Below are 12,340 nucleotides of genomic sequence, written 5' to 3' on the forward strand. Positions count from 1 at the left end.
TTAAATAACCAGAAATGATCTCGCATGCTTTAGTATTCGAAAGTTATTTGAGAGAGTAGATCGATATAATGATCTGTTTTTTGCCATAAGAATGCATAATTGTCAAACTCAATCACCTCAATTCGACCATCGAACTCATCACTTAGGGCGTAAACTATCAGCACCGACAAGAAAGCTCCATTATTCAAAATAACGACCTGCCTCACGTGGACATTAAACACTTCGTGTTTTTAGTGTATTCTTAGTAACGTCCAGACTGAGGATTGAAACTTTAACCTCCAGATGAGTGTCACTTAGAAATGAATGTCACTACTGCTTTATCCGTTATGCCACGGGTGTGGGTGATATTAAGACTAATTTTGAATTATTTAAGATTTTTATCCGATTCTAACTGACATAATGATAACATGTAGATTAAATAAAAAGATCCGTTTGAAATTACGTCTTTATTTTCGAGTTCAGCAGAAAGATTCCCGAGTTCGACAAAATGGATCTGTAGATGATCGGAGGTTAAATCGACCGAAACATAGCGAGAAAAACAATTAAGATGAGAATAGAAGTCCGAATAATTAAAAAAATACAAATTACTAATCGTCTTTTTTTTTTTTACTTCTTTTGAGATGAGGCTTCACATTTTATGCATTCATTCTTTTTGCGGACTGTTATCCTCATCTTTATAGTTATTGTTGTTTCGACTAACTCATCCTCTGACCTTCGGGACCCGTGACGCAGTGGATAGAGACATTAAGTCTCTACGGTACAAGATGAGCATAACTTGAAGATAGCGGTTTCAATCCTACCTAAGGAGGTCAAAGGATTAGTTGGCCAAAACGTGGTACGACAAGAACTACGGAAGACAATAATTACTGGGATAAGTTACGAGACTCATCATCCCTATCCCGCTACGGTTAATCACCCGAAGCAGGCCAGGGGATGAGTTCTCCGAAACGTGGTGAAACACCAACTGTGAAGATGAGAATAACAGAACGCAAAAAAACAAAAACAAAAAAATACTATGAATGCACAAATTATCTATCCTCATCCAGAAAACTAAAATAAATAAAAAAATACTATGAATGCACAAATTATCTATCCTCATCCAGAAAACTAAAAAAAAAAAAAAAAATACTATGAATGCACAAATTATCTATCCTCATCCAGAAAACTAAAAAAAAAAAAAATACAATGAATCCACAAATTATCTATCCTCATCCAGAAAAAAAAAAAAAAAAATACTATGAATGCACAAATTATCTATCCTCATCCAGAAAACTAAAAAAAAAAAAAAATACAATGAATGCACAAATTATCTATCCTCATCCAGAAAACTAAAAAAAAAAAAAAAATACTATGAATGCACAAATTATCTATCCTCATCCAGAAAACTAAAAAAAAAAAAAAATACAATGAATGCACAAATTATCTATCCTCATCCAGAAAACTAAAAAAAAAAAAAAAAAAAAAAAAATAGACATACAAGTTTAATTACCAAACAATTACAATGGATGTATTAGATACAGAATCGTTTTTTTTTTAATAAATAACTGATTTGAAAAAAAAAAAATTGTAAACCTATGAGTATTTGCTGTTTAAATAATGTTTGCAATTGATATAATTTTAAATGCGTTTCCTGTATGAAACAGGGGAGATTATTCTATATAAATTAGGATCGGTAGTATAGCACTGATAAAACACTCCAAATGAAACCGGTTTACACTGTTAAACCAGTCAAATGTAACTCCCTTCCCCAAATAAAAATAAATATTTTATAGACTTACGTTAATCATGTGTTGTTTGAATAATGTTGTTGATTAGTACAATTTCGAAGAAGGGGAGATCACTCTATAAAACTTGGGAAATACAGTATAACAGTGGAAAGGAAAATACTAGAAATGTCAGTTTATTCGGTGACACCGGTCAAAATAAAGTCAGATGTCCTCTCACCCTCACCCGAATAAAAATAGATATTTAGTAGACTTAGGTTAATGAGCGAATCATTACTGACGTTAATTAGCTAAGTAGGTTGTTCGCTTTTCAATAAAACACGTGTTTGTTTGCGTGTAAAAAATTTTAACATTTCAGTCGTCACCCACGTTTGTACTTTTAGAGGTCGAACGATTAAATCCGTAACATTCGAAAATTGAAAGCTGAACATGTTTTGTTTTTATACATTAAAGTTTCCGTTGTTTCAGAGAGAAAATACTTGGCCGAAGTCATATCTGTATTATTTAGATTAATCGGACTACTGCTCTCATTTTGAGTGTGATTTTCACATTCAGTCGATGTAGCCTCCTACCTTCTTTAGGTGCATCTTTTCGAACTTAGGAATCGTCTATCGAACTCGGGAATCTGCACGAACTTTCAAACGGAATTCTCTATTTAATCCACGGCGGTTGCATGCTATCATTTCGTAGCCATGACCGGATAGAGGTCCTAAGTAATTCGTAAATTGATGGAAAGAGAGCGCGCTATTGAAAAAAAGGCACTAATCTTATGCGGAGGGTTCCTCCAAAGCAGGAAGTGCCATGCGAGTATGAAATTCACTAACGTTAAGTTTTTGCAACTCTTGGAAAATGGTGGAATCGTTCTGCCGCACCAGTAGATATCTCACTGCTGATGCAATTCTCTACCTGTATCAGAGCCAAGTACGTCCGAGGATGGAGTACTATTGCCACATCTGGACAGGAGCTACTAGAACCAGCTTATCCTGTCGTGAAAGAGTTCAAAATAGACTTCATAGCCTAGCGAGGGATGCCCTTTTCTCTTTCCTGCAACCTCTTTCCAACTGAAGAGACGTTGCGAGCCTGTCGCTGCTTTATCGTTATTTTCATAGCAAGTGCTCGTCTGAGCTCCAATCTATGGTCCCACCTGGCCTGAAACACGCGTCTATCTGAAACCACTATCAATAATTTCCCCCACTCTTTGTCTGTGCCTAAACCTAAACGTAAAGCTTCTTTCTTAGAACTATACGTCTGTGCAACTCTGTTCCATTTTCCTGCTTTCTAATTGACTATAAAATGGTCGTCTTCAAGTCTAATGTAAACAAGTTCTTGATAAGCAACCGCCTTTAATAATCCAATTTACCAAACTGCCACTATTAACGATTACTACATTTTCCCATTGACTACTTCCTACTCATTAACCCTTATCCTCCAGTGGCCTCCGGGCCTTGATAAGTTGTGGCTCCTTTGTAAAAAAAAAGACGTGTCGACGTCCTCATACATACGTTGCCTGGAATTCCCAAATTGGTCACCCAACTGGGTCTGACCAGGCTCAACGTTGCTTAACTCCAGTGATCTAACGAGAACTGGCATGTCAACGTGATTATGCTGATGCTATCCCCGTGGATAAAAGGGTTACGATCGACATCTCGTACACATTCCGAGTTCGGCAGAAAGATTTCCGAGTTCAACAAGATACACTCGAAGTAGGTCGGAGATTTCATTGACCGGAACGTTGTGCAAATAACAATCAAGTTGAGAACAGTGGTCCAAATAATCGAAATAATACGAACTAGCGAGACCTGTGGAAATTCCACGGGGGATTCATTCATATATAATATATTGATGTTGGCATTCTGTAGATGTTCAGTGTAAATGGAGACGCTCTGGTATTATTGTAGTTTTTTTATTAAAACTGCAAAAGTATTTATCCAAGCTAGCAGGGACGCCTGGCATAGCCAGGTCATAAAACACGCTTAAATATGATATTTTAATTCTTGCAGATTTCGTATATATTATTATAGAGTTCTATCAATTTTTATTTCAAAAATAAAAAATATATCTATATGATTGGGTTCATCAGCTTGAAACCTAAGTGCCATCAGCTATAATCGAAACCGAAACCAAAATTATGAATAATTCTTAGTTAAATTATTTATTACAAGAAATGGAAGTACATAACAATTAAACGACCTGGATGTAATTGTGACACAGAAAATAAATAACACACACGTTATCGTATTGACATATAGATAATCGAAATAATACGAATAAGCAATTCACATCTTAAAGATTTAGGAACGAAAAATTGTTATATTTTCATCAATTAATGATCGTTCATATTTCGTTCTCATCAATTTTAGATCACGTGCTACGTTCTCACCCGTGAACGATGAAATCGTACAAGTTCATTCTCGCTCATGAACGAACATGAAGCAAATCAAATGAACTCTTTCATAAATAAGTTTCTAGACTTTTTTGTGCAAGCATTTAAAATTGTTGTAAACTCTTTAAAATTCAGTATGTTATTGTTATATATCTTATGAGATGACTGACCAATTTTTATGATTTCAGTCTCAAATAACCAACTACAGCATGTATTGGAATACACTCCACTAAAGTCTGATTGCCCAACTGGCGAATTTCAAAAATGCAATCTGGACGTGTGGACACTTTAGAAGAACGATATGCAATAAAATTCTGCTTTAAACTTAGAAAAATGCCACAAAAACATGTGGAATGCTTCAGGCTACTTTTGGACTATCTTGCATGAATCGAACATCGGTTTTTGAATGGCATAAGAGATTCAAGGAAGGCAGAGGATCTGTGAAGGATTATGAGAGGTGTTGAAGAAGTAAAGAAGTCAGAACATCAGAGTTGATTGGCCAAATAAAGAATTTCATGGATAAGGACCGTCGTGTGTCTATAAAGACAATAAGTGCACATTTTGATGTCAGCGTGGGAACTGTGCAAACAATTATTCGCGATGTACTAAAGATGAGAAAGATGTGTCCCAAGGGTGCTCAGAGATGATAAGAAAGAAAGATATTGTCGTGACAGTTGGGAGATAGTCGAGCTGATCAATTCAAATCCCGCAGTTTTTGATGCTCTGGTGACCTACAATGAAAGCTGGATCTACTGCTATGACCCAGAAATCACGAGTTTCCAGTGGAAGCATGCTGGCTCTCCCAGACCCAAGACGGCTAAACAAAGAAAATTCACCTAGAAACTTATGATGATCCACCCCTTTTTTTTTTTACAGCAGGGGCATGATCTACATGTATTGGGTCCCAACTAGACAGAAAGTCAACAAGAAATGTTGAGGTTTTAAGGGAGTTCAGGAAGAGATTCCATCGTAAGAGGTCAGCACTCTTCAAATCGGGTCAGTGGCATTTCACCAGGACAATGCACCAGTCCACAATTCCATTCTTGTTACAGACTATTTGACTAAAATGGGTATAAAGACAGTTCTTCACCCTCCCTATAGTCCATACATTGCTCCTGAGACTTTTGGTTATTCCCTAAGCCCATGGAAAACCTTAAAGACTGTCGTTATGATACAATAGAGGCAAGATGAAAGAGGCTGTGACGAGGGTCATTGACACGCTCACACAAGAGGACTTCCATGGAGCCTCTCAGGAGTTGTTGAACCGATACAACAAGTGCATTGCAGCCGAAGGAGATTACTTTGAAAAGAACTAGAGTTTCATGTGCGTACAATCAAATAAAGAGCCCATACGGAAAATGTCTGGAAACTTATTGAAGGCACCTTGTACATGTGGGTGTTCATTATGCTGGTCTTTATCGCCTTGTCTGACGCTGCTTGATCATGCTCGTCTTAGGCGAAATATAATTTTCGTTTATGAATGACACAGTTATTCAAGGTTTTATTGGAGAAAGAATTTACTTATGGAGAAAGAGAGAGACAGACAGAGAGAGAAAGGGGAGAGAGAAAATATTAAGATTATTTTCTGATTGTTCACTTAGAATTTTTATCTAACGAGATGGTGGACACCCGAAGGACATGTATCGAAATTACTCTCACCTTGGATTATTTCAATTATTGGATTTGTCATTCGCAAAACTGAGCTTCCCGGAAAGTATTGGCTATACACTCTTTGTTCTCTCGCTCGAACACGTAATGTCATCTCATATCGACATATCGTTTTGCATCTTTTTTTTAATCACGTTTAACCCGCATAAACAGAGCGCGGACTCGCATATGCAAATGCATGCGAAATGACGTCACACGTAAAGAAAAAAAAACTATCAAAAAAAGGGAAAGAGAGGACGATCACATTAGAGACGTGGATGACGTTTGAGAATACGTTAGAGACGTGTGTGACGTCACAACCGTAACGAGAAGTCACGCATGGCAGGAGAATGAAGAAATAAAGATCGTAGTTATAACAAGAAAAAGTGAGTTGAAGTTCTTTCCTATTTTTGTCTACTTTGCGACTGAGACTACAATGTGTTGCGTAACGTTACACCTGTTGAACCTGCTTTGTATCCATTTTCCGTTTAACCCTGAGAGCCGTCTTTTTACAGATTGGGGTCATCTAGTTAATCCTTTTCTTCATTCCTATCTCACCCCAGTTAATCTCCTGAAAAAGGCCAGAGGATAAGTTGGTCGAGATATGGTAAAACAACAGCAACTATGAAGATAAGAATAACAATCTGCAAAAAAATGGATACACAAATTATGAAGGCCTCGTCTTAAAGGATTAAAAAAAAAATTAAAATTAAATCTATAATATAAAGGGCAAAAATCTTTTTAAATGTATGTATGTTTGTATATCTGCATAAAAATTTCTACAGAGGCGACAGATTTTCACGAAATCGTTATCGTTTTGAAGCTCGACCCTTCGGACGACAAATACCGAAAAATTGGCTAAAAACATTATTTTGTTTCACCCTCAACTGCACACTTTTCTACATGGAGGGTTAGTAAAGTATCGTTCCTTCATGACAAACGCGCATGCGCAAAAACACGTTCTTTCTTATTAGTTTAAATATAAAAAATGACTTAACTTCCCTCACGCGTTATAGTGACAGCGTCGTTACTTTAAGATTGCACGTTCGAGCCAAAATATCGTATATATATATTTTTTCGATTTTTAAAGTTTTGATATTGAAACAGGGTTATTTATGCCATTTTTTTCGGTCGTTTTTTTTTTCCATCACGTTTTTTATTTTATTTTTATTTTTCCATCACGTTTTTTTTTTTGTTTTTTTGTTTTTTCCGATTTAAAAAAGTTTTAACATTTAAAAAGGGTTATTAGGTTCGCTTATTCATTGTTTTCCATTTTGTTTTGATTTAATCCCCACACCTCACCATACCCGGGCAACGCCGGGTACCCCCGCTAGTAATATATAAAGAGCATATATGAATATATCCCATACTCCTAATGAAGTAAGTTCCTTATTGAATGAACGATTAAATGTATATGCTTGCATATTTTTTATTTTAACCTCTGTATATAAACTGAACTTCAAATGTTGAGCTTTTTATGATGCCGATATGTTTCCTTTTAAATGATTTTTCTCATTCTTCTTGGTTCTCTCTCTCCACACACACACACACACACACACACACACACACACACACACACACACACACACACACACACACACACACGATTTATTTTTCATTAAAATCGGATGCACTCATTTAAGTTAAAGGGGGTATTGTACCCATGAATGACTTAAGGTGGCATATGTTCGGCACATAACGTACATATTTTTTTTTTACATAGCCATAACCACTCATCAAGACCAAGAGACCACTCGAGGATAAGGGTTAAAGAGTGTATAGTAGTCAAGTGGACAATATAGTAATCGTTAGTAATGGAAATTCGGTAAATTTGTTAACTTAAGTGGAACGGCTCATCAAGAACTTGTTTACATTTGACTTGAAGACAACCATATTGTAGTCAGCTGGAAATCAGGAAAACGTAAGACAGTTCCACAGGCGTGTACTTCTAAGAAATAAGTTTGTTCATGAAATCTATGTTTAGCTAAAGATAAAGAGTGGGGGGAATTATTGATACTGTTTTCAGCTAGACGAGTGTTTGTTGTGAAAGTTTGGCGAGGGGGGCCATAAATTGAAGCGACCACTTTGATCATCTGTTCTGGAGAATTATATACATACTAGCAGAATCCGTTAACCGATGTTTCCCGGTGGTAGCATACTCCCCCCAAGCGTATTGTAGTTGCCCAAACACCAACTTCCGCATATTAAGAACGGCTTTCGGAATTCTTTTTATTTACAGGGAAAAATAGCAACTACTTCAACTATAGATGGTTCCAACTGTGATGATATTGTTCTTAGAATGTAATGTAGGATTTCAATATAACAAATAAATGTGTGTAAGATTGCGTTCAAAAAGTTCACAATCTAGTGGCTGATAGTGTAAACATAATAAAGTTGTATGCGGCATCTGTTGGAGCAAACCTAGTGTAGTTTGGTCCAGAGGGGAATTTCTGCAATCAATTTTTTATATATATAGGTAATATAAATTGCTCCAAATAGGATATACTAGACATTTTATATGATGTTGCCCCCCCCCCCCAGGTTTCATTAGGTTAGAAGGATACTTAGAGACTCAGGACCACTTCCATTGTCTTCCTTGGTGAATTTTATACATATGATTTAAATTAGATAGAAATACGATATATTTGAAGTTTTAAGAAAGTTTTACATCCTTTACACATGCGTTTCCATCGGTAAATTTTACATACGAATACACGTTTAGATTTTATGTAAATTCTCTAACCTTTCTTTCTATAGATAACACACATGTATCACGCCCATATACACAAATAAATAGAGTTTTTATAGATAGAAAGAGATGTTTAAAAATAAAAATAATTCCAAATATTTCACAACCGAACTATATCTGTTTTGGAGGGGTTGACTTTGAACTCGTACATTCAACGCCGTCTGTCAGACTCCGTATACTAGACCTATTTAGTATTTTTGTTATTATTTTTTTTTTTGCAGATACACATTTATGCTACTTTCTAGTTCTCTCTGTATTGACAATCGCAACATTAAGCGAATAATGGACATTCAAAATAGGTTAAAAGTCATTCGAATTAGAATTTTAACTAAAATAAGGATTATCCGGACCAACAATGATACTATTAGAATCTGGGGGGAATAGATAAAAGAAAGATGAAATTGACGGGGGAATATAGAAAGTTTAGCGGTTACTTTTTAACTACCAGGCTGGCTTTTTAGATCTTTTATTTGACACGTGCTCTCTTATGTCAGTTGGACATTTTATCCTCGCCGCTGTAATGATCTGATCCCTGTTGGTTGCGTTGTAATGCTGCTCCTGTGCATTGCCTTCTATCTTTGAGAAGAGATTAGTTTATTACTAATCGCTTGTGGCGCCCTTACCGGGGAATGCTGACGGGGCTTCCCTGGCACGTTTGCAGGTCAGATTGCCCCTCTTTCTAGGGGGGTGCGTGGACTTATCAATCGCACTTTTCGACTCTGGTGCCACAGTTATTGCAGTGGGAGGGAACTAAATATCCTCTTATGTTGAACCATCTTTAATAATTAATGATGCATATCGCCAACAAATGTGTTATTTTAAAATATTTTCTAATGATCAGCTTCATTTGCTCAGCATAAACCAACATTTTTTATTCTTGAACATTTTTTATTCTTGAAAAAAAAAAAAAAGAAAAAAAAAGAATGGGGGATTGAAAATCGAACAGGGAAACGTTTTCATTCTTATTTCAATAAATTAATCTATACTATTAATATAATTCTAAATGTAAATTTATTTATTTATGTGTGTGTGTGTGTTTTTGTGTGTGTGTGTACCAATAAAACTTTCGAACGGATGCATCGAATTGAAACCAATTCTTTTTTTCCCTGAAAGGTGTGAGCCTCTAGATTGTCCTTATCTATATATGGTTCGTAACGAACAACGCCGAGTCACACACACACACACACACACACACACACACACACACACACACACACACACACACACACACACACATTAATTTCGGAATGTAACTTAAAATGTCATCATAACAATTTAGTTGACAACTTAGAAATAATGACATGTAAAAACATCAGGTGATTATCTTAGTGACGTATATGAATGACGTCATTTAGAAGCGGAGATGTTTTTTTTTTTTTGAGATACGTGGAAATTAGTTACAGAAAACAGTTATTCAGAGTCTGAGAGAGACGGTCGACAGATTGTAATGCCTCTAAGAAGAGGATGCCATGAATGGCGATAGTCAGAACGTAAACGTCACTTAGATGAGCGATCAATACAAATAACACTCTGGAATGAAAAGCTGCCGAAAATAAAATCCGAGGCTCTGTCGTTCTTGGGGATAATTTTCATTGCAGTTTTTTTCCGTCAAGACAGGACACAAGATAGACCAGATATGTTTCCCGATTAGCCAGATGGTGAAACACCCAAATAAATGTTATTCGTCCTTTGGTATTTATTTATATCATTGTTCCGTCACGAACTGTACTTAAATGTACATACACACACTGCGAACTTTAGATAGACGATCACAAGTATATGCACATGCATATACATTCGTATACAATTGCAACACTAAATGGTCATAGATACACGTGTGTGTGTATGTATATATATATATATATATATATACTTATAAAAATATATAAACCGATTACATTACATGTTAATTTTTATTTTTATTTTCGGACTATTAGTCTCATCTTTATTAGTTGTTGTTTGTTTGTTTTTATTGGTTCACAACGTTTCGGCCAACTTCCTCTGGCCTTCGTCAGGTGGTAACCGCGACGGATAGGAACTTCGAATCTCCTAACTGCATTCTCAGCCATCACTGCCATCCGTAGTTGTCGTCGTCTCACCACATTTTTGACCAATTACCTCTGGCACGCTTTGGGTGGGATTGAAACCGCTATCTTCAGACAATGTTCATCTGGAACCGTAGAGATTCAACGTCTCTATCAACTGCGCCACGGGCCCCGAAGGGCGATCAAGGTTGGATTCTTTGATCTTATAAATCCACATTTATTCATTATCTGATCTTCCATAGTCGGGTCCGTACCGATTGGTATATATATATATTATTCCCTAATTGGAATCTTTTCACTTTGAGATGAGCACATTTTATATTAATTTTTATCTTTATTTTACCACCTGACGAAGGCCAGAGGAAGTTGGCCGAAACGTTGTGAACCAATAAAAACAAACAAACAACAACTAATAAAGATGAGACTAATAGTCCGAAAATAAAAATAAAAATTAACATAAAATGTGCTCATCTCAAAGTGAAAAGATTCCAATTAAGGAATAATATATATATAAACCGATTACATTACACTTTTATTAACTTAAATCCGACATATCTCAACTAACCTTATTTGCATAACTACATCTTTGAATTCAAATGTTGAAATAAAGCATTTGGTAAGGCTGGTATTCACCATCAAGGGGGGCAATTTTCGAATCCTCACTCGCTACCCATGATACAAACATTTCTTTATTGTTTCACTTGTACGCGAAGACTAATCTTTTATCATAGGGATGAGGAAAGTACAGACCACTTTCATGGCTTGATCCGGATTCAGGATGATCACGTCCGCCACAACTCTGATCCAGCACGTTTAACTATATATAGTAAACGTTCAAATATATATAAAAACATTCAACTATATATATATATATATATATATATATATATATATATATATATATATATATATATATATATATATATATATATATATATTTATATGTATGTATGTATAAGAGAAAGAAAATTAAAACTCAAAGTTGAACTTTACAATCAAAATTTATTGTTCGATGTCCTGTGATAAGAAGAATAACAAGAATAGCATTCTTTGAAACTCCGCGGATTGAAGACTTTGTAAATTGTTCAACTTGCAGTTTTAATTTTCTTTCTCTTATAATAAGCTCTACTCTCTATTGCGTATTGAGCTTTTTAAATGCGATTGGGATTAAATTATCTATATATAAATACTGTTATTTATATTAGTTTGAAGTTTACCATTGCATATATCAGGTAAACACTACATCACTTTATTTTCATTAATATGTATGTATATATATATATATATATATATATATATATATATATATATATATATATATATATATATAAAGACATTATTTTTGCTCTAACCTAATATTTCTTAGATAAGTTACGTCCATAAATCTGTGTTTGTCGATAAAAAAAACGTAACCAACAGACTTCTTGTAAACATGAGAGGAATTGCTTAAAAACAAAAAGACTAGCGCAATTAGAACTATTTTACACCACTTTTATGTCGCTTTTGATATATATATATATATATATATATATATATATATATATATATATATATATATATACTAGCATGGGTGCCCGGCGTTCCCTGAGTGTTTGGAGATGAAGGCTGAGCAAAGAAAAAAAAAAGGGTCAATTTTTTTAAATTTCTGGCCGAAGATCGATTACATAGATTTTCCCAAATCTCAGTACACTGTATATCAAATTTCGAGTCTGCAGACTAAAAATTGACAGAGTTATTGCGTATGAAAATGTACACAGACACACAGGCACACAGGCAGACACAGAGACACGTT

General features: G+C 35.2%; 1 protein-coding gene across 2 annotated transcripts in view; it reads right to left on the bottom strand.

Moving 5' to 3' along the window:
• Positions 1 to 12,340, bottom strand: part of LOC145268624 (regulator of G-protein signaling 1-like) — a 60,112-nt gene that overhangs the window by 24,552 nt on the left and 23,220 nt on the right. Inside the window, exon 1 of one of the 2 annotated variants that reach the window (XM_080124097.1) lies at positions 1,779 to 1,917. The exons of the other annotated variant lie outside the window; for it this stretch is intronic. The gene's annotated coding sequence lies outside the window, so the exon portion shown is untranslated. Of the gene's footprint in view, positions 1 to 1,778; positions 1,918 to 12,340 lie in introns of those variants that run through there. 2 annotated transcript variants of the gene reach the window in all.

This window comes from Euprymna scolopes, chromosome 44 (assembly GCF_053919585.1).
Source record: "Euprymna scolopes isolate OS-2025 chromosome 44, ASM5391958v1, whole genome shotgun sequence".
Taxonomy (NCBI): Eukaryota; Metazoa; Mollusca; class Cephalopoda; order Sepiida; family Sepiolidae; genus Euprymna; species Euprymna scolopes.